We start from the raw sequence: 27,674 nt of genomic DNA, 5'->3' as shown, positions 1-27,674 counted from the left end.
TGATGACTGTAGAAACATGCTAATTGGAAGTAGAATAACTTTTTTGAATCTGTTGCCTTTGCTACTGGATTTTGCTTTTCACTCTACATTCATTCACACTCAATAAAATGTGCACATACTTTCACAGTGCTGTTAAAGTAATTCCTTTAAATACATTTTACTGACTGCAGGATAAGTTATTCCAACAACATTTTCAAAAACTTAAAATGCCAAGTATTTGGCATTCTTTTTCTTGCTATTTGTTTGTTAAGTTCAGATAAATTCTTCAAAGAACTGACATATTTTATCAGTAATCAAGTTACCTGACTCAGCAAAAATATAGTACAATGAGTTACTTTATTATTGCCTCATATATAAGGGCACTTTAAAACAGTTTATGACTGTCGTGAATGAAAATATAATGTTAGAGCTGAAGTAGAGACCATTATAGTCAAAGCTTGTGGCACTAGAAAAGCACAGGCAGCATCCAAAGAGCAGGAGAGTCGATGTTTCGAGCATAAGCTCTTCATCAGGAATGTTGGGAGGTGTCCAAGGGGGCTGAGAGATAAATGGGAGGGGGCAGGGCTTGGGGGAAGGTAGGTGGGAATGCGATAGGTAGATGAAGGTGGGGGGGGTGATGGTGATAGGTCGGAGTGGAGGGTGGAGCAGATAGGTGGGAAGAAAGATGGACAGGTTGCATAGGCAGGGACTGAGGAAGGAGATGTGGCTGTAGGAGCTGGTCTGCTTCAGGATGTGGCTGAAGACCGTCAGGACAAAGGAGATGACCTGGGGGATGCTGTGAGGGAGGGACTCACTGAGATCCTAGAAGAGCGAGGATGCCCACCTTGTAGAAGTTTTCCTCCTCCCTCTGAAAGGATCTCAGTGAGTGTCTCGCTCACTGCATCCCCCCATCTCCTCTGCCCTGAAGCTCTTCAGCCACGTCCTGAAGCAACTCACTACCACAGCCACATCTCCTTCCTCAGCGCCTGCCTACACAACCTGTCCATCTTCCTTCTCTGCTCCACCCTCCACTCTGACCCATCACCATCACCCCCCCACCTTCATCCACCTATTGCATTCCCAGCTACCTTCCCTCCAGCCCCATCCCCCTCCCATTTATCTCTCAGCCCTCTTGCACTCCCCACCTCCCCCCCAACCCTCCAACATTCCTGATGAGGAACTTATGCTCGAAACATCGACTCTCCTGCTCCTCAGATGCTGCAGACTGGCTGTGCTTTTCCAGCGCCACACTTTTTGACTCTGATCTCCAGTATCTGCAGTCCTTACTTTCTCCCAGTACCTCTACAGACCATTATATGCTATTGATGATTACTAATCAAAATTGTGCTGAAGACAAATCAAGATGATTAAAATATCTTCCCTTTAAAATTCAAACACTGTAATCAATTACAAATGATGAACACTTTTGAAATAGCCTAATCTTTTATGTTTGGATCCATTTCTGTGATGTTTCCATAGTATTCAGCTCGGATAGATTTTGGTCTTCACCATTAGGGCAGAGTTTTTATTTGAACTTAAGAAGGGCTATAACAGCTTCATTCAACTGATTTCTGGGATGCAGGGTTATCTAATGTGGAATAGTCAAGCAATTTGCTTTAGTCTACACCCACTGGATTTCAGAAGAATGAGTGTTGATCATATATATCCTTAATAGATTTAACAGGATAGAAGTCAAGCGAAGATTTTTAAGGACACCTAGAACTAGGAGACGCATTTTAAAAATTAAGGATCTCCCATTTAAGATGGAGATGAAGGGGAATTTATTTTCTCTCAGAATGTCACTAATCTGTGAAACGCTCTTCCCTACAGAGCAGTAAAGACTGGGCCACTGAGTATACTCAAGGCTCAGTTAAGATTTCATCATGGAAATCAAAAGTTTTAGGAGGGGCTCAGCAAAATGGAGTTGTGGCAATAGTCAGATCAACCATGATCTGAGAATGGCAGAGTGGCTCAAGGAGGCAAACAACCTCCTCCTGCTCCTAATTTTCATCTTTAATTTGTATTCCATGTTTGAGCAGATGTTGCATTACATCTCCACCCTGACTTCTAAATCAGAAAGCCAACCAGTCCTGTCTGGCAGATAATGCCAGTCAGTAAAAACAATAATCTGCTGTTTGGAAGCCAGATTGCAAAGAATAAGTGGACTCAGATATAGTGAAGTAAAGTAGACTTGTTTGCTGAAATTTTCAGATGTTAAACAAACTTTGTTTTACACATAAAAAAAGTTGGAAAGGAGCAGTACAAAGGACAGGTTGAACTGTGGAGAACATGAGGGTCACTTCCTGAAATCTTTGGTGGATCCAAGAAATTAATTCTGTGATGTTGCTCCTCAGCCTTTGGAATGATCCTTGTTTTAGATAATACCATTAGAAAGCTTACCTGGAAGAAACAAAAGTCAGAGCTGACTCTGATATGGATGCAATGATTCATGAGCAGTGCTGTCATTCATTTACATGAACAGATCAGGGAAATATTTCTGAAAGTTACAGTGTGGTTAACATCATCCACTTGATATGTGACAAAGAGGCTTTGCAACCATTGTCACCTTTCTCTGAATAGATTAACACTTTTTCCTGCCTTATTTTACAGCATAGTGGTCTGAAAATGGCAGGAAGTTTGAGTTTTCTACAAACCATTGATGTTTTAAAGTTGCTCAGTTGATTTCTTTGCCATCTACAGATTTGTTTGCCATTCTAACTTTCATCACACAGAGAATGCACAGCACAAGATCTTCATTTTCAGTGAAGTATTTAAAAACTGTCTGAAATATGTTCATGTTAAAGGCACTCTTGAAAAACTGTGACCAACACTTTGCCCTCAATCAACATCACTCAGATTATATGTGTAATTATTGTCTGTAGAATCTTACTGTGTTATGTCCTGTGTCTTTTGATACATGGTTTTATGACCATGTTTATGAGTTATGTACATTAGGAGAACTTTAGGACTGTCTTCAGGCTTGGGCTTCTTTATACCACTGTTTGTTACACATTAAGACTAACTACTACAATGAACAGTAGTTCGAGACATACCAGGCTCTAACTTTACTGTTGTTGTGGTTCTGTTCGCCGAGCTGGGAATTTGTGTTGCAGACGTTTCGTCCCCTGTCTAGGTGACATTCTCAGTGCTTGGGAGCCTCCTGTGAAGCGCTTCTGTGATGTTTCCTCCGGCATTTATAGTGATTTGTATCTGCCGCTTCTGGTTGTCAGTTCCAGCTGTCCACTGCAGTGGCCGGTATATTAGGTCCAGGTCAATGTGCTTATTGATTGAATCTGTGGATGAGTGCCATGCCTCTAGGAATTCCCTGGCTGTTCTCTGTTTGGCTTGTCCTATAATAGTAGTGTTGTCCCAGTCGAACTCATGTTGCTTGTCATCCACGTGTGTGGCTACTAAGGATAGCTGGTCGTGCGTTTCGTGGTTAGTTGATGTTCATGGATGCGGATCATTAGCTGTCTTCCTGTTTGTCCTATGTAGTGTTTTGTGCAGTCCTTGTATGGGATTTTGTACACTACATTGGTTTCGCTCACTAGGACGAAGGACCCGATACCCAGCATGAGCAAAACCAACGTAGTGTACAAAATCCCATGCAAGGACTGCACAAAACACTACATAGGACAAACAGGAACATAAACACCGGAGGAAACATCAAAGAAGCGCTTCGCAGGAGGCTCCCAAGCACTGATGATGTCGCCTAGCCAGGGGACGAAACGTTTGCAACAAAAACTTCCAGCTCGGCGAACAGAACCACAGCAACGAGCACCCGAGCTACAAATCTTCGCACAAACTTTGAACCATCCAACTTTGGCAACATCCTTTTAAATCTCTTCTGAACCTTTTCAAATTTCACAACATCCTTTCTATAGCATGCAGACCAGAATTGCACACAATATTCCAAAGATGGTCTAACCAATATCCTGTACAGACATAACATGACATCCCAACTCCTAAACTCAATGCACTGACCAATAAAGCAAGCACACCAAACACCTTCTTCACTTCCTATCTACTTGTGACTCCACTCATCTGTGGTTCGGCAATTCCCCAAAAATCAAGGATACAAAGCAAGAGGTGATGCTAATATTTAGGGTACATTGAACACTGCAAGCATTTGAGCCTTAAATAATATCTTTAAATAATCAATGCCCTCGAGATCTCTTGGTTCAAATGGATTTAATGGATTATCTACTTTTTAAAAAGAAACTAATCAAACTGGAAGATGCACTGTTGGATTGCTGTGTTATGTGTCTTGGTTTGCAATACATCTAGCAATAAACTTTGAATGCATTTGTAATGTGCAGAATCAAAATCTGTCTAATACCTTATATTTTCTACTTTACAGGCCAATGGAAGTTGTCGATAATATTAAATAGCTTTCAGTCTACAATATTGCTGCTAAGTAGGCTAGTGGTTAGCTCTGAACTCTAGAATCCAAGATGTGCTCTTTGCATACAGTTGTCAAAGCTGTGCCTCACATGAGGGGTCTGTTACAACAATTGGCACTGATTCAGTGCTTTAGAAAGGCTCAACTGCAGCAATATCCTTCTTCCTTCATTTTGGCAGATATTGCTTCAACCTGTTGAAACAGAAAAATATAAATTACATTACATGAACACTGCAGTATTGTTATTTCAGTATTATTATCATTGATTGCTTAAGAATCATCCATAACCTTTTGAGCTTAAAGGTAAGGGAATATAGCAATTATGTACCCCTACATTTCAAAGTCTGAGTCCACATGTCAGCATATGTTAATGCTTGGAAGCATTTGCACACTGATGGGGAGTTCACATTGTCCAAACACAGGCATTTTGTTTTTAATCCCTGTCTGTTCTTCAAATTATTTCCATAAGGCTATAAGCTAAAGGAACAGAAGTAGGCCATTTGGCCCATTGAGTCAGCTCTGCCATTCACAGATATGACTGACCTGATAAACTCAACTCCACTTTCCTCCTTTCCACATTAGTCCTAATTCCCTTACTGACCAAAAATCTCTGTCCCAGTTTTGAATACACATAGTATCCCAGCCTCTGCAGTAGAATTCCACTGATTCATTACCCTCTGAGAGAAGTTATTCCACCTCACCTCTGTTTTCAATGAGCATCCCCTTACTCTGAGATTGTGTGCTCTGATCCTAGATTCTCTCATAAGTGAAACAACTTGCCACATCAACCCTGTCCTCAATAAGATCACCTCTCATTCTTCTAAACTTAAATGAGTAAAGGACCCAATCTACTTAGCCTCTCCTCATAAGACAATCCCTCCACATCCACAATCAACCTAGAGAAACTTCTCTGAACTACTTCTAATGCCAGGATATCTTTTCTTAGGTAAGGAGACCAAAAGCCTTCACACTATTTCAGTTGTGGTCTGACTAGAGTTGTATAGTTTTAGCACATCCTCCCTATTTTAATATTGCATTCAGTTTGAAAAAAAGGCCAGCATTCCATTTGCCTTCCCTATTACCTGAAGTTGTATGCTAGCTTTTTGCAATTCATGCACAAGGAATCAGATTTCCCTCTGCTCTGTAACTTTTTGCAGTCTTTCTCTATTCAAATAATATTCAGTTTCACTCTTCTTTGTGTCAAAGTACATAGCCTCACATTTTCCCATATTATATTCCATTTGCCAAGTTTTTGCCTATTCCATAACCCGTCCATATCACCCTACCTATTTTCTGAGTGCAGCCTAAAGAAAACCTGCAATGTTTCCCATGCTTGTGTAATACCTCAGTGTCTGGTTCTGGTATTAGCAATGTTTTCTAATAGTCATAGCAGCAGTGAATCATTGAAAATTGGGTCATGCAAAAGAATTTTGCAAAACATTCAATGACTCAGATAAGCTCGAGAAAAAAAAAGACAGGTGAATACTATAAGTTGAAAAGCAAAGCAGAGCATATGATGGAAAGCTGAATTAAAAAGTGCTGTTCCCACTGGGGGGGTAGGATTAAGAACAAGAGAGCACAGGTTTAAAGCAATTGGCAAAAAAAAATGGTGACATGGAAAAAATTATTTTCACTCAGCCTGGAAAAATGGAAGAGGGAGCTTCAGTCAAGGTATTCTGTATGAAGTTGGATTATTAGTGGAAGGGATAAATATGCAGAACAGTGGGGAGAAAGTAAAGGAGTGATACTGGATGAATTGTTCCTTTGATGCTGGATGCATTTTCCTTCAGAGACACAATATAGATATAGAGTCATAGTGATGTACAGCATGGAAACAGACCCTTCAGTCCAACCCGTCCATGCCGACCAGATATCCCAACCCAATCTAGTCCCACCTGCCAGCACCCAGCCCATATCCCTCCAAACCATTCCTATTCATATACCCAACCAAATGCCTCTTAAACGTTGCAATTGTGCCAGCCTCCACCACATCCTCTGGAAGCTCATTCCATACACGTACCACCCTCTGCATGAAAACGTTGCCCCTTAGGTCTCTTTTATATCTTTCCCCTCGCACCTTAAACCCATGCCCTCTAGTTATGGGCTCCCCAACCCCAGGGAAAAGACTTTGTCTATTTATCCTATCCATGCCCCTCATAATTTTGTAAACCTCTATAAGGTCACCCCTCAGCCTCTGACGCTCCAGGGAAAACAGCCCCTGCCTGTTCAGCTGCTCCCTGTAGCTCAGATCCTCCAACCCTGGCAACATCCTTGTAAATCTTTTCTGAACCCATTCAAGTTTCACAACATCTTTCTGATAGGAAAGAGACCAGAAATGCGCGCAATATTCCAACAATGGCCTAAACAATGTCCTGTACAGGCGCAACATGACCTCCCAACGTCTGTACTCAATACTCTAACCAATAAAGGAAAGCATACCAAACGCCTTCTTCACTATCCTATCTACCTGTGACTCCACTTTCAAGGAGCTATGAACTTGCATTCCAAGGTCTCTTTGTTCAGCAACACTCCCTAGGACCTTACCATTAAGTGTATAAGTCTTGCTAAGATTTGCTTTCCCAAAATGCAGCACCTCGCATTTATCTGAATTAAACTCCATCTGCCACTTCTCAGCCCATTGGCCCATCTGGTCCAGATCCTGTTGTAATCTGAGGTAACCCTCTTCGCTGTCCACTACATCTACAATTTTGGTGTCATCTGCAAACTTACTAACTGTACCTCTTATGCTCGCATTCAAATCATTTATGTAAATGACAAAAAGTAGAGGGCCCAGCACCGATCCTTGTGGCACTCCACTGGTCACAGGCCTCCAGTCTGAAAAACAACCCTCCACCACCACCCTCTGTCTTCTACCTTTGAGCCAGTTCTGTATCCAAATGGCTAGTTCTCCCTGTATTCCATGAGATCTAACCTTACTAATTGGTCTACCATGGGAAACTTTATCGAATGCCTTACTGAAGTCCAGATCGATCATGTCTACTGCTCTGCCCTCATCAGTTTTCTTTGTTGCTTCTTCAAAAAACTCAATCAAGTTTGTGAGACATGATTTCCCACAACAAAGCCATGTTGACTATCCCGAATCAGCCCTTGCCTCTCCAAATACAAAGGCCTCATCTGTGCTGTGACTGAGCTTGTTTCTCCTGGAACAGGTCATTAATCTGATACAAGAGACTAAAGCCTGAGGATTGGCACAGGATTAAGATTCTCTTGATCTTACTGCCTGCCATAGGCTTGTTGGAATTTATAGGTTGATAATCACCCTGCTTCACTGTATTATGGACCCTCCTTTGTCTGTCATTAAGTTTTAGAGTCATGGGAAATCCGGAACATCTGACTGAGAGCCAGGGATGGTACCTATTGCACAAGAGAACCTTGCTCAGGGAAGGAGAGAACAACAAATAGTAAAGTCTCTGAAAGAGTTTGAGGGACAAATGGGACAATGGAAACAAGATGGAAGTGGGTAAAGCAACAAAAGACAGACCACATCTCCTAAAGCCATTCAATAACCAGGGGTATGAATGGAATGAGGGATAAATGCAAGGCAGTGGGTACTGTCTTCAATTGCTGATGTGGAGGTGCCAGAGGTGGACTAGGGTGGACAAAGTTAAAAATCACACAACACCAGGTTATAGTCCAACAGGTTTATTTGGAAGCACTAGCTTTCGGAGCGCTGCTCGTTCATCAGGTGGTTGTGGAGTTCACAACCACCAGAGCTCCGAAAGCTAGTGCTTCCAAATAAACCCGCTGGACTGTAACCTGGTGCTGTGCGATTTTTAACTTCAATTTCTGAGAGTAACATGAAGTTAAGTTTAGAGACATTTGGCAGAAAAGAGGTCTTGTAGCTAAACTCGTGCTTATGAGTTTGCATTTCATTTCAGTTTTATAGAAATGACTGATTTTGTTTTTATTCATTCATTATTGGGATGAGGACATTGTTAGCTAGGCAGTATCAGAGTCCTCCACATTGCTGTGGGTATGGAGTGACATGTAGGCTCTGCCAGGTGAGGATGGCAGTTTCTCTCTCTAAAGGACATCAGTGAACAATTGACATGGATTCATGGCCATCTTTAGACTTCTAATTCCAGATTTTTATTCAATTCAAATTCCACCATCTGCTATGGCAGGATTTGAACACAGACCCTGGGTCTTTGGATTTGCAGCCCAGTAATAATACCACTAGGCCATCACCTACGTCTCCCCTCTTTCACCAAATTTACTATATTTGATTGTGAAGTCAGGTATTAACATCCGCACAAAGGAATCATTGAAATAACCAGGAGTACTTTGATGATTATTAAACACAAAGACTGAACATGCAGTTCTCAGTTCACATTTCTTCTAAGAATATTCTTCTTTCGGAAAATAAAGTTGGGTGCAATCTATTACCTTGCCTTAACTAGCGAGGCCTGATATGTCAAGGAAAAGCAAAATGGAATTCAAGGTTACACCATTATATTTTGATTGAATAATGTCAATGATGCAAAAGCCTTAATGAATTTCAGTAAGGTTTGACCAACATAGTCCTAAAGACAAAAAGTTATTTCAGTAGCAATATTGCACAGAAAATATGCAAACTAATTCAAAATCAACCAAAGCAATTGTATTTATGTGGTTTCTTTAATGTAATACAGCAACTCTAGGATTGCTATTAAATAAGATTTCACACTTGGCCACGAAAAGAGATATTGGGCTGACAATCAAAAGGATTGTACATGGAGGGTTTAAATAACACACTCAATAGAGAGAAATAAGGTAGAGTCTCAGAGAGGTTTAGGAAAGGAATGTTGTGGGTTTAGGCAGCTGAAGGCACAGCCACCAATGGTGAAGAGATTAAACTCAGAGATGTTGAAGAGGCTAGAACTGGAAGATTGTACATATCTCAGAGAGTTATGGGACTGGAGGACATTACAGAATAAGGGAGGGGTGAGGCAATGGAGAGACTTGAAAACAAAGATATGAATTTTAACGTTGAGACATTTAACCAGAAGTCAATGTAGGTCAGCAGGTACAGAAATGATGGGTGAACAGGATTTGGTGCGATCTTGGACATTGATATTATATGTGCTGTGATGCTAACCACTACCAGCTCATAGAGTCACAGAATCATACAGCATAGAAACTGACCCTCTTGTCCAACTAGTCCAGGTTGACTATGTTCCTATTTGCCTGTGTTTAGTCCATATCCCTCCAAACCTTTTGTATTCACGTACCTATCCAAATATATTTTAAATGTTGTAACTGTACTGTATCTACCACTATGAGCCAATCGCAGATATAGGTCTTCACTCAAAAAGCTGCTCTACCTTTTCCCCACCCAAGTCTATATGACATCAGATTGGGTAGAATGTAAGACAGTCTGTAACCTTAAACAATTCAGAACCGATACCTTATCCAATGAAAGGTAGCAGACGTTTGGATGACCCTAAGGTTTATGAAAGTTAGAAATGAGGAGCGAGCCAATTGTGTTCGAACAGTCAAACTCAGAGGTACCAAAGCCTAGAATGAGTGTTGCAACAGCAAATAAGCTGAGGAAGAGGTAGAATTAAACAATGTTATGGGAGTGGTATAGGAGGCCTTAACAATGGAGAAGATACATGGAAGATCATTCTGGGGGCCTGAGATTGAGCAGTTTCATAGAATAGATTTCACAATTACTTCAATTAATGGTTAAACCTTAAACTGAAATCAGAAGGTTTGCAAAGCATTTGCACTCCTGGTTTGCTCATTATGAAGGTAGAAACATATATCTAAAACTAACAAGAATAGCATGCTCCAGCTATTTGTACTGGATCCCATGAGAAATGGAGAAATTGCCTGCACGCAAGCCTGATCTTTTCCAGATGAAGTGACTGTTCCAAGTCTGGAGATTGACTTTGTTCATCAGGTATACAATGACAACATGTGATTCTGACCAAGCAAACAACAGCTCGAGGACAGGTTATCCAGGGCAGACTGTTCTACTGAAATCTGCATGACGTAAAAGAGTTTACACCAACCTTGCTTTACCAATTTCCAGTCCACTTAAAAGGGCAGAAGCCTTGGAAAAGACTGAGAACCCATCATGTAGACAGGATTTAGATGCAGAAAGCAGCAGTAGAAATCTAAGATTTCTTGAGGAAACATATTGAAGTGAATTTCTAAGCTTATTGAAGTTTCCTCAAAACCCTTATGGAAACACTAGCTTCATAGACTTGTGCATTGAAGCCATTACATTATATTTATTTGCCAAATGTTAAAGCCAACGTGGGTAAATCTTATCTTTCCTGCTGTGATTGAATTATGGGAACTGTAATCAATCTGGCAGCCTAGCCAACAATATGACTATGGCAGAACAATGTCCAAGAGCTGCTCAATTTTGCATTTTCAGCTCAGTAGCCAAGACCTGGATGCTTATAGTCAGAAAATGCAAACTATTCCATACCAATGCCAAAACAGAAAAATGCTCCAAATAGCTTATAAAGTTACCATATGCAAACAGACTATTATCCTGTATTAAAGACCTATCTGTCCAAGTACTTTTCAATGTAATGCCAAGTTATTCAAATCTTTGATGTAGAAAGCAATTGTTGACTCAAATGTTTAACAACGTTGCATATAAGTACAAACCAAGATCAAAATATTAATGTTTCTCAATTTCTTACCCCTATAAGATGCAGGAGAGATTATTACAGTGGATTTTCCTGTCAAAAAAACACATGCATGTTGTCAATATTTGTTTTTTTCATTTCTGCACTTCAGATGAAGAAGGAATGCCACTCAGCAGCCTTCACACAGCCTGTTCATAGAGACAGTTTTAGAAAAGGATGTTGAATACAGAAGGCTTTGCAGGGATGAATGGAATCATTGGGTGAGTTACTCAATATTTAGCGATGCATCTCTGCAGATGCGTCTGTGGCCGATGAGAAAATGAAGAAAAATGCTCTGTCAAGTCAATGGGAGATGGACCTCAACAAGATTTCTGGAGGTGGAATGGTTCAAGTTGAGTGAGCAGATCAGCAGCCATGGAATAGTCACGCAGACTTGGGTGCACTGTGCAAAATATTTCAATGACTTAGTATGAGCTGGAGCAAGCATGCAGTTCTTCATGCCATAGTAACACAGCAAATCATCATGTATTATCAGTGTCCAAAGTTAGGTGCAGAACTGATTCACACTCAAAGCCTACAAGTCAGAGTGATCACTGCATTGTCAACTCTGAATGATCACTTGCAGCCGACATTCTAATGGCACAATGCTGGGGATGGAAAATCAACCTCCTAACATCGTTTAGTTGCACTATGGGAAATTGGTCTCGGGAGACACCCTTCCAATACAGTCTATCACTGGAATCCTTCGAACGATTCAATCCTTTGTTGAACTGATCCTCAGCCTGGCATTTCACTGTATTAATCGGTTCCCACTTCCAAACACCAGTCAGCTGCTGCAGAGCGTTTGACTGTTTCGAGCAGATGAGCTGCTGAGACACTGTGGAAGCTGTGTACTTTGGGGGGGATATTTACAAACTATTTCAAAACTATTTGGTTGCTTAACAACCTTCGTGCCACCATTCTGCACATTTTCAAGCCCAATGCCAACCCATACCAATTTATCTGACAGTGGAAGGATGTTGAGGTTCCATGTTTGCCCTCTATTTTACTAGCTCACCCATCCCCAAACTCTTTCATCACTTGGACAGTAAAACCCTATGGATTAGCGGTTCTCTACAAATCCTCTCTGAATTGCGCTTATTTTCTTTATAATTTGGATTTCCAGAATGCTCAGTATTTTGGTTTCATATTTTATTATTATCATGGTTTTGTGAAAGACAGAAGAATAAAAATCTCGGTAAAAATTGCTTGGCACTACAACATAGACTGCCTGAAACCTTTACAATATATCAGAACTGGGCATTTTAAAAACTTCGTGAAGTCTTCTTGAATACATAAGGTTCATTTTGAAGTAGTTTATCTTTAAATGGAAAACAGAATATAGAGATTGTAAATTGTAGCCTGGTCCTCAATTATCTCAAATACTTCCTGAGGTCAGTCTGCCATAGCCTTTGGATGCTATCCAGCTAACTGTCTCAACAAATAAAAACAAATGCATCTGAAGTTTAAAGAATAATATCCTTTTCAAAATTCTTAGTTTTTTTTTGCAAAAGCATAATACATTGCGATTTAACTTCACAAACATAGCAGCTTATAACTATTAGCTTCACCTCCTGAAAGGGCTGTGGTAAACTGCGAGGGAATAATGTGTGTCTGAAGTATTCGTGACAGTGACACTGACAATTCAACAAAGAATAACAATGTGTTTTACACTGAACCTTATCTATCCACTACCATGCACAAAACAACAGCACTATTAAAATTAATTATGTTTTGCAGACTTGACTTATTTTAAAAGGTCACTCCTGAAAGTAAAACAATCCTTATCTGCAGGGAGATAATAAACTAGTTTTTCTCTCTACCAGAGCAGCGATGTTTATTTATCGAGTTTTATTTGATTCCTCCAGTCTGGTTAAGGCCCGGTTTATGAAAGGCTGGAGGAAGTTAAGTCAGTGTCATGCAAAATAATTGCATGCACTTTTGGAGAGAATACATACATTTGTTCACAATGTTTCTTTCAGTTACCTATTAAAACCCCTCTTACTTTCAACAACATTGACTTGTCGGCTGTAAGGTGAACAAAGATTCTATGAGTACATGGCAGCTGGAGGAGCCTAGAGGAAACTGCACATGTATACAAATAGAGACTGAAAGTCTGCAAGAATGACCAGCCCACTGTAGAATGTCATTCACGTGTAGTTTAAAGGATGCATATTTGGCTCCTGTCAGTCAGTTATTGCTGAGTTGGTAGCCTGAATGTGAAACTGTTGTGGGATGAAATCCCAATCGAATGACCTGAACACAAAATCTCGATTACTATTTGGATGAGATATTAAACTGAGGCATCAGCCTTCCAGGGGAACCTAAAAGATGGTGCCATTTTGAACAGGAGCAGGCCTCACCTAGATTTCCTGACCAATGATTATCCCTTAAACAACATCCACAAATTAGATTTTATGGTTGTTACAACTTTGAAATTTCTGGGTCCTTAGCTGCTGCATTTCTATATACCACAGTGACTAAAGCACCTCATTGGCTTTAAACTGCTAAGGGGGATTCCAAAGTCATGAAATGAGCTATAAAAATGCAAATATTTGTTTGTCACCTTGTGCAAACTGGGCATCAACTGCTTGGTTCAGCAAATTAGTAATATGAAAACATTCTTAAATAGAAGTTAAATACCTTCCAGCATTTTAAAAGAAGAAATAAATCTTTCAATACCAGATATCCTTATACCATTTCTCATATTGCACTGAGGTTTTGTATGTGATAATAGGTGCACCAGTACTACCCTCCAAAATGTAGGCATAGACTAACCTTACACACTGCACAATGACAGCCATTCCTGTTTATAACTGAGAGAGCTTCACCCCAACTAAACTCCTTCTTTCAAGCTTCATTGTTAAGTTGGAAAATCAAAATAGCATTTTCCTTTCTTCTATAAAGTTCTTGAGTCTGATGTTACTTCTTAAATCCATACCTTTTCCAGAATATCATGCTTGAAACCTCCAATCAGATATCTGCCCCGCCTTGGCTCCAAAGTAAGTCTCATCAAAGTCAAAAATCGCATCTTACTTGCTTTCTGTCATCTGTATAAATGATTTGGATGTGAACATAGGAGGTATCATTAGTAAGTTTACAGATGACACCAATATTAGTGGTGTAGTCGATAGTGAAGAAGGTTACCTCAGAGTACAATGGGATCTTAATCAGATGGGCCAATGGGTCAAGGCGTGGCAGATGGAGTTTAATTTAGATAGATGTGAGGTGCTGTATTTTGGAAAAGCAAATCAGAGCAGGACTTATACACTTAATGATAAGATCCTAGGGAGTGTTGCTGAACAAAGAGACCTTGGAGTCAGATTCATCGTTCCTTCAAAGTGGAGTTGCAGGTCGAAAGGATAGTGAAGGAGGTGTTTGGTATGCTTTCCTTTATTGGTCAGTGCATGAGTATAGGAGTTGGGAGGAGATTAGGTTAGGAAATCCAGTCGGCATGGACGAGTTGGACAGAAGGGTCTGTTTTCATCTGTACATCCCTATGACTCTATGTGAGTACAGTTGTACCTCTCTCATCTGGCACCATCAGTGCTTTCATCCAGTCTGCACTTACATATGATGGAAAAACCATGAAAACATTGATTAAAAAACAGCTGGATCTGTAGGTAAAGAGATGATCTATATTCTCAAAAATAATTGATTTTCACCTAATTTTATAGAACAAAATCCTTACAGTATGGAAACAGGCCCTTCAGCCCAACAAGTCCACACCTACCCTACAAAGAGTATCCCACCCAAACCTCTACAGTTACCCCTAACTAATGCACCCAACCTATACATCCCTGATCACAATGGGCAATTTAGCGTGGTCAATTCACCAAACCTGCAGATGTTTGGACAGTGAGAGGAAACCAAAGCACCCAGATGAAAGCCACGCAGACACAGGGAGAATGAGCAAACTCCACACAGACAGTCGCCCGAGGCTGGAATCAAGCCTGGGTCCCTGGCGCAGTGAGGCAGCAGTGATAACCACTGAGCTACCGTGATGCTCCTATATTGCACGGTGCTTTTTAAAGTCAAGAGTAGCTGTAATAGTCATTTTACCATATACAACTGATACAGTAAAAACGAGACAGCATTCCTCCAAGACTACATTGGCACATGGACAGAACAAACTAGACGATCATACACAGGGTGGCATACAGTGCATAAGAAGTGCAAAACACACAAGACAGCACAGTAATTCCTGACATGTCAAGAAAATAGGCACAGTAGTGTACAAATTACAGTGTAATGAAAGAATGGTAATTAATAAAACATTGTTCTAGCAGCAACTCAAAGTCATGCAAAGAGTTTCAGATGGAATAGAGTCTGATCATATAGCGTTAAGGAGCCTGATGGGCTGGAGGAAGAAAATGTTGCACAGCCTGGCCATGAGAGACCAAATGTTCCGGTATCTTCTGCCAGATGGCAAGAGGGAGAAGAGTTTGAGAGAGGGATGTGCGGGGTCTTCCACAATGCTCTCAACCTTTCGGATGCAGTGTTTGGTGTAAATGTCTGTAATGGAGGAAAGAGATTGGTTTTAAAACCTGTTTAAAGCTCCTGTGCTGACCCTGACACATGACCTTTTGTGGTCCATCATATTCTCTGGTCTGGCAAAGGGCCAGTCTGGAGGTTGCCAGATTAAGCAGGTAAAGCCTATTTGGCAAGGGTAAACTTGTCAACTTTTCAAGTACTCTTCAGCTTTTGGTATGTTTGATCATTGTATCTTCCTCCTATACCCATGATCCATCTTCCAACTGGTCATGCCTACACCTATTTGTTCCATTCTGGTCCGTGTAACCTTAGCCACAGAATCAATTGCAACACCTTCTCTTCCCATTCTGGGTATTCCAAAATAATGATCCTTGAACCCTTTCTGTTTCACATATATTTTTCCTCCTTTGGCAACATTATTGGAAAGTACATTGGTTTCCACATGTCCACTGACAACACCTATTTCTGCCCGTCTAGACCCCTCTACTGCCTCTGATCTATCATCTGCTTGTTTGATGTTCAGTCCTGGATTGACAATTTTCTAATATTGGGAAGACTGAAACCACTAAAGGCTAAAATTGGATTGCCTCTGAAAAGACCGACAGGCAGATTATGATAATTATCTGTGGGTTAATTGGAAGGCTGGCTATGCTTCAGCTTTGAGCTGCCTGTCTATTGTAAAGATTTCAATTAACGTTGCTGCTCATTGGTCACACACATTAACAAGGGACCCAATGTATTTCCTTGCTAGGATTCATTCAAGCTTTTGCGTTGAGAATGCTGGAAGCCCTGAGATCTTTGGGAATTAGGCAGTCAACACCCAGATGCTGGCAATAGAAAGAGACATAGATGGACTATAAAAGGTTTTTGGATACTATACTGGAACTCTTTGCAGAAGTTGAAAGAAAGATAAACATCCTTTATCTGTTGGAGGCAGAGGTCCTACAATCACACAATAAACCGACGGTGAGTGCAGATAACGTGGTGGTCAATGCCACTGTTGGAATATTGCGTGCAATTCTGGTCTCCTTCCTATCAGAAAGATGTTGTGAAACTTGAAAGGGATCAGAAAAGACTTACAAGCATGTTGCCAGGATGGGAGGATCTGAGCTATAGGGAGAGGCTGAACAGGCTGGGGCTGTTTTCCCTGGAGCGTTGGAGGCTGAGGGATGACCTTATAGAGGTTTACAAAATCATGAGGTGCATGGATAGGATAAATAGACAAAGGCTTTTCCATGAGGTCAGGGAGTCCAGAACTAGAGAGACTAGGTTTAAGGTGAGAGGGGAAAGATATAAAAGAGACCTAAGGGACAACGTTTTCACACAGAGGGTGGTACGTATATGGAATGGGCTGCCAGAGGAAGTGGTGGAGGCTGGTACAATTGCAACATTTAAGAGGCATTTGGGTGGGTATATGAATAGGAAGGTTTGGAGAGATTTGGGCCGGGTGCTGGCAGGTGGGACTAGATTGGGTTGGGATAAATGTCCGCATGGACGGGTTGGACCGAAGGGTCTGTTTCCATGCTGTACATCTCTATGACTCTATGACTCTATGACCTGGAGGCGGTGCTAGAAGAAGTTCAAGAACTTCGTTCAAATGGTCAAGGTCAGTGTAGGCATCTTCAAATGTCATATCTTACAATACTGCCCACAAGGCTCAGATAGTGCTCAATTTTGACCATATCCCATTATCACAAACCAACAATTTCCATCAACCAGGACTTATGCTCACCATTCATAATTCTCAGCAGACCCCTTATTAAGGTAGATAAGTCCCCAGGTCCTATGGGAACTATCCCAGAATATTGAACGAGTCAAGAGAACAAATTGCTGGAGCATTGACGGATATCTTTGGCCACAAGTGAGGTTCCAGACGATTGGAGAATAGTCCCATTGCTTAAGAAGGATAGCAGGGATATCCTGAAAATCACAGGCCTGTGAGTCTCATGTTGGTGGTAGGGAAATTATTGGAAAATCTACAATATATGCATTTAGAAGTAAATAGAATTATTAGTGATAGGCAGCATGGTTTTGTACAGGGGAGATTGTGTCTCACTAACTTGATTGAGTTTTGTGAGGAGGTGATAAAGATGATTGATGGGGGGAAAACAATTGATGTTGTCTACATGGATTTTAGTAAAGCCTTTGTCGAAATCCCTCATGGCAGACTGGTACAAAAGGTGAAGTCTAATGGTATCGGGTTGAGCTAGCAAAATACCTACATAACTGTTTTAGTCACAGGAGGCAGAGAGTAACGGTGGGAGGATTTTTTTTAGAATGGAGGGTAGTTACTAGTTGTGCTCCACAGAGATCATAGCACTGGGATCTCTGCTGTTTGTGGTTGACATAAATGATTTGGAGGAAAACATAGCTGGTCTAATTAGTCAGTTTGCAGATGAAACAAAGACTGGTGGAGTTGCAGATAGTGAGGAGGATTGTCAGAGGATACATCAGGATGTAGGTCAATTGGAAGCTTGGGCAGAAAAATGACAGATGGAGGTTAATTTGAACTAATGTGAAAAGATGTATTTTGGAAGGTCAAGTACAGTGAATGGCATAACCCTTAGGAGTATTGATATGCAGAGCAATCTGGGTGTGCACGGCTACAGATCATTGAAGGTGGCAGGTAGATATGGTATTAAAAAATGCTTGCCTTCGTTGGAAGGGGCATTGAGTATAAGGATAGCGAGTTATGCTGCAACTTTATAGAACTTTAGTTAGGCCACAATTGGAATATTGCATTTAGTTCTGGTCACCATGCTCCCAGAAGGATGTAGATTCTTTGGAGAGGGTACAGAAAATGTTTACCAGAATGTTGCTTGGTATGGGGTTTTCAGCTATGAAGACTGGATTGGTTTTAACTGGAACTCAGGAGGTTTACGGATGACCTAATAGAAGTTTATAAGATTCTGAATGACATGGATCGAGTGGAAAGTATGAGGCTTTTTTCCCAGGTGTGAAGGGGTCAATTACTAGGGGACACAGGTTCAAGGTGTGACGGGGGAAGTTTAAAAAGAGATGTGCGAGGCATGTCTTTCACACAAAGGGTGGTGAGTGTCTGGAACACACTGTCAGGTGGAAGCAGACACGATAGCAGCATTCAGGAAGGTCCTGGACAAATACATGAATAAGAAGGGAATAGAGGGATCCTGTAAGTGAAGACAGTTTTAGTATGGAAAGGCAAAATGTGGTGTCGCAGGCTTGGAGGGCCGGTTCCTGTGCTGTATTGTTCCAACAACTCACAGCTTCAACGTACTGCCAGTATTTCAACCATAACAACCACATCAACCAAACGTTCACTTTATCTTTCCTTCTCTCTTTGAAGGGAAGATGGCACGTAGCAGGGGGAAGGAGGAGAAACATAATCAGAGTGAGTGAGGTGCATCTACCCCCTGCCATGAAGAAAATGGTGCCTGATGATATGGGAAGGGTCATTGCTGTGGCTCGAGTCAGCATTGGATCTCAAACCAAAGGTATTGGCAGCCTTGTCCCCAACATCACACCCTACGTGCCCCTCATTCCAGCCTCTCTTCTGGTTTAAAGACTGCAAACAGTATGAGCCATTGTATTACCCTGCTGTCATTGCTAAAAGAGTTCATGTGCAATGTGAGTATCATTTTGGCACTCAAAGGAGACTTGCAGCAAGCAAAGTAAAGGAACTTGCTACTGAGCCAAGGTCAAGCCCTCTCACAAACATTATTCCCCAACAATCAACTCCATTGCGCTTCCTGATCACTGTCTGATACTGAACCATATTGGTGGAGGGGAGGGAGGTGGGGTGTCAGTTAGTTTAGTCTAAGAGATCCAGAATATCTGCCCTGCCTTATCCTCCACAGCTTCCTGACACTCTTACCCTTTGAATGAAGAGACAGTAGTAGAGTACTCCATCTGTAGTTGCTGATGATATAAAACCTAGGAGGAAAGCTAAGCTGCAGTGAGGACACAGAGACTCTGTACAGATAGAAAAACAGGTTATTTCCTGAGTGGGAAATATGATAGAAAATGGATTATAATGTTGAGAAACATGAGGTTATTCATGTCAGTCACAAGAATCGAAAAACCAGGATATTTTTAAAACATTGTGAAACTGGTTAAGTATCTACCATTCAGTCTTGACCAGATGGGGCAGAATTGTGGAGCTAAAATCTGATCATTGATGGCAGGATTTTTTAAATTTCAAAAATATACTTTATTTATAAAAATATCTTTATACATACATAGTCACTAAAGCAGTTCAGTTCTGTACAGTAGCATATAAAGGAACAAACAAACATTGGAGTTTGACTGTATCCGGCAAACAAACCAAAGGCATTTCTTACTTGTACCAGACTATATTTATATGTAGTTGAGGCACCAGGGTGTCTGATAACTGAATGGACCCCCATTTAACTTGGGCAGAAACACCTCAGATGGTGGTCTTTTCCCCCACTGCATCTTGGCAGCAGCTGCCCAAGCTTCAGTGTGTTCCTCAGTCCTAGAGCTTGGAATGTGCCAGTCTGCAACACTTGGTTGAGGTGGTGGGATCACAGCCTTATTATATGCTTCTTTCACTGTTTGTTATGTAGTTCCATTCTTTAGCTCCACCAAGCTGACACCTCATTTTTAGGTACGCTTGATGCTGCTCCTGAAATGGCCTCCTGCACTCTCTATTGAACCGCTGTTTCTCTGTCTTGTTGTTCATTCATTACGTGCCCAACATCCAGTCTAGCAGCCTTGTCAGTTAGAACTTGGCCTGCTCAATCAGTAAAGGTGCTACCAAGTTATTCTTGGTGATCAATTTGACGTTGCCTACCCAGAGTACATTCTATGCCTTTGGTATCCTCAGTGCCTCCTCCAATCAATAAACAATGTAGAGGATTCACCAGCAGAGGCAAGGAGGGAGCATGGCAAATAGTAATCAGAAGGAGGATTACTCTGCCATGATTGACCTGATGCTGTGAGATTTATTAGGTTCAGTAGCTAATATTGCGGACTCCCAGGGCAATCCCTCATGACTGTCTACATCTGAGTTGCCACCTGTGAGTGTCCTGACGATGGGACAGAATACAACTAGGACTGTTGACGGTGCTATGTGTAGCGTTGCTATGACTATGTCAGAATGTGTCCGACTAGTCTGTGGGTCAGTTTTCCCAATCTTTGCCCGAGGCCCCAGATGTTAGTAAGATGGTCTTTGCAGGATCGACAGAATAGAGTTCACTTTTGTTATTTCTGGTGTCTAGCTCAATCTTTAGAAGTCTGTCTGGATTCATTGCTTTTTTTTCGGCTTCGTAGCAGATTTACACAGCTGAATAGCTTGATAGGCCATTTTAGAAGGCAGTTGAGCATCAAGCCCATTGCTGTGGGTCTGGAGAAGCTATGTAGATGGGCCCTATATTCTCTGAAGGACAATGAAAGACATTCTCATGAAAACAGAATATTTTGAATGGGCTGGATAAAGCAGAAGCAGAGGGAATGTTGCCGTTGATTAAAAAGTCTAAAACATGGATGCACAGCTTTAGGAGCCAAGTGTTGAGGACTGAGATGAGGAGAATTTATTTCACTTAAATTGGTGTAAATCTATAGATAGAATGTGAGGATTATGACTGTTCCATCATTGAACATAGTTAAGGAAGGCTGGGAAAAACTTTGTTTCCTCAGGGGCTAAATGGATATAAGGAGTGAAGGGGAGCGAAGCTAGTTTGAAGCTCATGATCAGCCAATGATTATATTGAAAGAAAGAGCAGGTTTGATGGACTATATAATCCAAAGCTGTTCCTATTTCTTGTATTTTGGTGTTCCTCCTTAAGACATTCTTTAAAGCCTATCTTGTGGACAAGGCATATGGTCATTGGTGCAATTATATTGTGATGCAGTTTGATGTCATATTTTGTTCATTAACATATCACAAATATATTTTATTGCAGATCTTATTGCTGTTGTGTGGTACCTAAACATATTGGGATGCACAAGGGCTAGTTTTATTCAACTTACATTAATGAATGATTCAATAATCTTCTAATTTATGTTAGCATAAAGCTCACATTTCACGACTTAATAAAATTGAAAAAGGATCTTATGCAAGTCAAAAATTAAAAATTCTTAATGATTGCATTTAGTGCATAGTCCTATTGGAGAGGAAGGATGTATGTCATTCAGTTTTAGCAAACGTGCAACACACATTTGTTTGCCACAAATTGCACAATGAATTCCTTTAGGAAGTGGAACAAACCCCTCTTAAAGCAGTGGAATAAAAACACCTGGCAGTGAAAATGGGAGCCCACTGATACATCTGGAGTGGATCATAGAATCCCTATAGTATGGAAGCAGGCCATTTGGCCAATTGATTCCACATTGAGTACCCCAAAGAGTATTCCATGCAGAACCACACCCTACCCTACAACCCTGCCTTTCCCATGGCTATTCTACCTAGCCTGCATCTCCCTGTACACTATGCACAATTTAGTGTGGCCAATTCATCTAATCTGCAAACCTATGGATTGTGAGAGGAAACCTACACACGGGCGACGTGCAAATTCCACACAGAGAGACAATCGCCCGAAGATGGAATCAAACCCAGGTCCCTTGGCTTTGTGAGGTAGCAGTGCTAACCATTGAGACATCGTGCCACTCCTTTACTCATTGTGCAATACGGAGTCAGCTGTCCATTTAATATCTCATTTTCATCTTTGGAAATGGAAATCTGGAGAGTCATAAAGCTGGATGTCAACTCACTACCAACCACTTTACATCATCACACTTGTAATGTTCAGTTGTTTGGTTATGGGTGCTCACTGTACATGCTCAGTTAAGCCTGAGCAGGGTTGTGGTCACTTAGAGACTGAGAATCAGAGGGAGATTGAAATTGGATTGGAGCAGCTACAAAAAGTATGAGGGTGTACATTTTATAAGCATAGTAAATAACCATGCAGATGTAGAAATTACTTTATCATTTCTGCAAATCTATGTGGCATAAAGCACAAGAACACTAAGACAGGATCTGTCAATAGCAAGTTCAGGCTGTTGGCGTGCTTCCACTGTACTGTCTTGTACATACAGATAAAGCATCATGTAAAAGCCAACATGAAAAGAATTAACTCAGGCTCCTGTGTATCAGTGATAACTCAGATTAAAATCCAACTTAACTTTTTCTTAAAGTATTAAAGCATTTGTATCCATTCGGTACCTTTAGTCAAATCCCTCGCATCAGATATTGCCTGGAACAATTGATGGTAGGAATTTTAATCAGAGTAAAATAATCTTAATGTAAATATATGTAGGAGAGTGCTCCCTAGCCCCATTTGGCATAAATATGAAGCTTTGAATTTCTTGCAGATGCTTCAGAAAGCTCGAACTGTACCTCCAGGATAAACCAAAAACATGGGAAGGAGTTTAAGGAAGGTTGTGGTTTTGAATGGTGGCCCCACTCAGGTCAATGACTAGTTTTACATTTTGTTTCCTGGTTTGGTAATTCATGAAACAGGCCCCATATGGGAATTTAAGTTATGTCATTAATTCCCATATGGAATTAACAATATTTGTACTGATAAAATATTGTACTGATAAAAAAATCAACCAGAGAGCAGGAAAAAAAATACAATAAATATTATGCATTTTTATCTTGTTGCTGTTTGGTAGAATACTTTTTTAAATGAAAAATCTGACACTGGAAAGAAAAGAAACAGGAGAGTCAGTATCTATAGCTCAGTTAAGGATGTGGGCCTTGATGAAATCCTGGTGTCAAAACTAATGAGGATGTGTACTCCAGAACAGGCCAGGTCTCCAGCCAAGCTGGTCCAGGTGCTGTCAAAGGAGCCTTGGCCAGTTGCTGCAGAGATATTTTGTAGACAGCATACACGGCACTCACATCAATGGTGGAGGTTTGCAAATCGCGTCTAGAATTGTGTCATGCTTCTTGAGAATTGTTGGAGGAGTACTCATCCAGGCAAGTGAAGAATATTTCAGTAAATTTCAATAGGAATAATAGGGAGATCAAATATAATTTGGAGAATTAGATTAATTGGGGCTGGCGAGCAGAAAAATCCTAGAGTGCAGGCATAGAACTTATTCCTGACCTATGCCTTATTAACAGTGGACAGGTTTCAGGAGTCAGAGGTGAATTACTCACTGCAGAATTTCCAGTCACTAACCTGTTGTTGCTGCCACAATATGCATCTAGTTCATTTCGAATCAATAGCAAGCCGCACATGTTGAGAGCAGGGATTCAGCAATGGCAATGCCATATTGAACTTCAAGGGGAAATGCTCAGGTTTTGTCTTATTGGAGATAATCATTGTCTCATAATTGTTGGTGCAAATGTTATAGTACTCATCATCTGAAGCTGAAATGTTAGCCAGGTTTATTGCATATGGATGAGGATTGTGACAGTATCTGAGGAGTCGCAAATGGTACAAATGCAGTAATAGTCAATAAAGATTCACTTGCTTGAGTTTATCTTGGGGAGGGTAGATCATTGATGGTGCACGTACAGATGGATGTGCTGAGGATATTACTCTGAGAAACTCATACCATAATGATTGGACTCCAACATCATATCCATATACCTTCCTAGCTATGTCTTAAATCAGAAGAGAATTTTCTGGATTAGACTGATGCTGGAGAGGATGCTGCCTGAACTGCTGTGCTTTTCAAGCACCACTCTAATCCAGAATCTGGTTTCCAGCATCTGCAGTCATTATTTTTACCTAGAAGAGAATTTTCCTCAACTCCCACTGACTTCAGTTTTTCTAGAACTTCATGGTGCTTTATTCAATCAAAGACTGCCTTGATTTGAAGACCAATAACTCAAACCTCACTTTTGAAGTTCAGCTACTTTATCCTTTTTTGCATCAAGGTTGTAATGAGGTCAGGAGCCAAGACACTCTGGCAAAACCCAAACGCAACATTGTTGAGTAAATGCACCAGGTAGCAATGATTGATGTCAATAATATTTTCCATCAGTTTGCAGACTGATGAATAGATTTGTCCTGGCTTTGAGGACAGGATGTACTTAAATCATTTTTGACACTGTCTGGAAGATGCCTGTGATGATCCATGCCTATGTTACCTCTGAACTCACTGTTCTACTTCTCTCTTGCTTATACTCACATCTTCCACCTTCAATAATCTTAAACTTGCCGAGCGCACTGTTGTCTGTATCCTAATTTAATCCAACTCCCATTCACCCGTAGTCCTTGTCAGTACTGATTTGTATTGTTTCTGATCCAGCAGCCTTCTGAAATTTCTGTGCTCTTCCAATTCTGGCCTCTTGCAAATTCCACATGTAATTTCTCCACCATTGTCGGTCATGCCTTTATGTGCTTGGTCCCTGAGCTCTGGAATTCCCTTCCTGAGCATTTCTATCTTTCTCTGCATGTTTACGGTGTTTTTACCTCTTCAATCCAACATTTGCTCATCTACCCATATGCCTCATTCTGTCTTTCAATGTCAAACTTTGTTTAACATAATTCTGTGAACAGCCTTGGAACATATTACTAAAAGCCACTACATATGATACTGGTGCTGCTATGTGGTATCTCCATGAATTGAGATGCATGAGAGCAGGTTTCTCATATTTTGCATTGATGCACGGACTATTAGTCTTCTATTTTATCTTGGCAATAAACCCTCACTTTGCATAGATTACCAGGGAAGCATGTGCCAGTGTCAGAAAAGATTAAACATAGAGTTCCATTAAGCTGATGGTAATTTGGATTAAAAGTTTACGGTATTCTAATTCTATTAAAATAAAGATATCCATTTGACATATTTCATTAAATCCTTTGGATTAAATTTTGCCTGAACAATTAAAACTCCATTTGTATTCAGAAATATTCAAGTTGGAGCTGACAAATGGCAATTCATGTTCACATCACAGAAGTGCCAGATAATTAGCATCTCCAGGTCATAGAGTCATAGAGTCAGAGTGATGTACAGCACAGAAACAGACCCTTAGGTTCAATTCATCCAGGCCGACCAGATATCCCAACCCAATCTACTCCAACCTGCCAGCACCCAACCCATATCCCTTCAAACCCTTCCTACTCATTTACCCATTCAGATGCCTTTTAAGTGTTGCAATTGTACTAGCCTGCACCAATTCCTGCATCACCTTCTGGGCGAAAAAGTTGCTTGTTAGGTCTCTTTTATATCTTTACCCTCTCGCCCTAAACCTATGCCCTCTAGTTCTGGACTCCCCCACCCCAGGGAAAAGACTTTGTCTATTTATCCTATCCATGCCCTTCATGATTTTATAAACCTCTATAACGTCACCCCTCAGCCTCCGATGCTCCAGGGAAAACAGCCCCAGCCTATTCAGTCTTTCCCTGTAGCTCAAATTCTCCAACCCTGGCAACATCCTTGTAAATCTTTTCTGAATCCTTTCAAGTTTCACAACATCTTTCTGATAGGAAAGAGACCAGAATTGCACGCAATATTCCAGAAGTGGCCGAAAGGATCTGATCAGGTGTAGCCCAGAACTCTGTGGGCAGCTAGGGAAGGGATTGCTGGGCCCCTTGCTGAGATATATGTATCATCGATAGTTGCAGTGAGGTGCCGGAAGACTGGAGGATGACTAACATGGTGCCACTGTTTAAGAAGGGTGGTAAGGACAAGCCAGGGAACTATAGACCAGTGAGTCTGACGACGGTGGTGGCAAGTTGTTGGAGGGAAACCTGAGGGATAGGATATACATGTATTTTGAAAGGCAAGGACTGATTAGGGATAGTCAACTTGGCTTTGTGCGTGGGAAATCACGTCTCACAAACTTGATTAAGTTTTTCGAAGAAGTAACAAAGAGGATTGATGAGGTCAGAGCGATTGACATGATCTATATGGACTTCAGTAAGGCATTCGACAAGGTTCCCCATGGGAGATTGGTTAGCAAGGTTAGATCTCATGGAATACAGGGAGAATTAGCCATTTGGATACAGAACTGGCTCAAAGATAGAAGACAGTGGGTGGTGGTGGAGGGTTGTTTCTCAGACTGGAGGCCTGTGACCAGTGGAGTGCACAAGGTCAGTGCTGGGTCCACTACTTTTCATTGTTTATATAAATGATTTGGATATGGGCATAAGAGGCAGAGTTAGTAAGTTTGCAGATGACACCAAAATTGGAGGTGTAGTGGACAGTGAAGAAGGTTATCTCAGATTACAAAGGGATCTTGATCAGATGGGCCAATGGGGTGAGGAGTGGCAGATGGAGTTTAATTTAGATAAAATGCGAGGTGCTACATTTTGGGAAAGCAAATCTTTGCATGACTTATACACTTAATGGAGAAAGTTAGGTTTGCAGATGCTGGAGATCAGAGCTGGAAATGTGTTGCTGGAAAAGCGCAGCAGGTCAGGCAGCATCCAGGGAACAGGAGAATCGACGTTTCGGGCATAAGCCCTTCTTCATTCCTGAAGCCCATTCCTGAAGAAGGGCTTATGCCCGAAACGTCGATTCTCCTGTTCCCTGGATGCTGCCTGACCTGCTGCGCTTTTCCAGCAACACATTTCCAGCTCTTATACACTTAATGGTAAGGTCCTAGGGAGTGTTGCTGAACAAAGAGACCTTGGAGTGCAGGTTCATAGCTTCTTGAAAGTGGAGTTGCAGGTAGATAGGATAGTGAAGAAGGTGTTTGGTATGCTTTCCTTTACTGGTCAGAGTATTGAGTACAGGAGTCGGGAGGTCATGTTGCAGCTGGTGGCATTTAAATATCTCCTCTTGATACTTGATGTCATGATCAACATTGAATCTTCCACCATAAACTTCCAGCAGGTTACCAATGACTAGAAACTTAACTTGGCCAGCCACATGATTACTGAGGCTACAGCAGCAGATCTGGCAGGCAATCTGTGACAGATTAGCTCAACATCCCAATCCCCAGATTCACAATCCACTAATCCAGGAACGTGATGAGATTCTCTTCATGACTGGATGAATGGATATCCAACCACGGTGGCTCAGTGGTTAGCATTGCTGCCTCACAGCATCAGGGTCCCAGGTTCAATTCCAGCCTTGGGTGACTGCCTGTGTGGAGTTTGCAGATTCTTCCTGTGTCTGCGTGGGTTTCCTCCGGGTGCTCCGGTTTCCTCCCTCAGCCCAAAGATGTGCAGGTCAGGTGAATTGGCCACGCTAAATTGCCCATAGTGTTAGTTGCATTAGTAAGAGTGAAATGGGTCTGGGTGGGTTAC

At 41.3% G+C, this 27,674-nt stretch overlaps 2 long non-coding RNA genes across 8 annotated transcripts in view; one reads left to right on the top strand and one right to left on the bottom strand.

Annotated features, from left to right (window-relative positions):
- The window catches only part of LOC122553721 (uncharacterized), a 324,639-nt gene that overhangs the window by 97,201 nt on the left and 199,764 nt on the right, over nt 1-27,674 (top strand). The gene's annotated exons all lie outside the window — the stretch shown is intronic.
- Nucleotides 3,695-27,674, bottom strand: part of LOC122553722 (uncharacterized) — a 171,733-nt gene continuing 147,753 nt past the window's right edge. Inside the window, exons 3-6 of one of the 4 annotated variants that reach the window (XR_015757937.1) lie at nt 13,970-14,078; nt 11,044-11,082; nt 8,789-8,925; nt 3,695-4,573 (exon numbers count right to left, since the gene is read on the bottom strand). This is a non-coding gene — a long non-coding RNA (uncharacterized LOC122553722). The remainder of the gene's footprint in view (nt 4,574-8,788; nt 8,926-11,043; nt 11,083-13,969; nt 14,079-27,674) is intronic. The other 3 variants (XR_015757935.1, XR_015757938.1, XR_015757936.1) reach the window with 3 other exon arrangements.

The sequence above is a fragment of the Chiloscyllium plagiosum genome, unplaced genomic scaffold (assembly GCF_037043375.1).
Source record: "Chiloscyllium plagiosum isolate Xiang-an unplaced genomic scaffold, Cpla_swu_hap1 HiC_scaffold_8, whole genome shotgun sequence".
NCBI classification, from domain to species: domain Eukaryota; kingdom Metazoa; phylum Chordata; class Chondrichthyes; order Orectolobiformes; family Hemiscylliidae; genus Chiloscyllium; species Chiloscyllium plagiosum.
The sequence above is the reverse complement of the archived record's forward strand: the minus strand, read 5'-3'. Positions and strand labels throughout refer to the sequence as shown.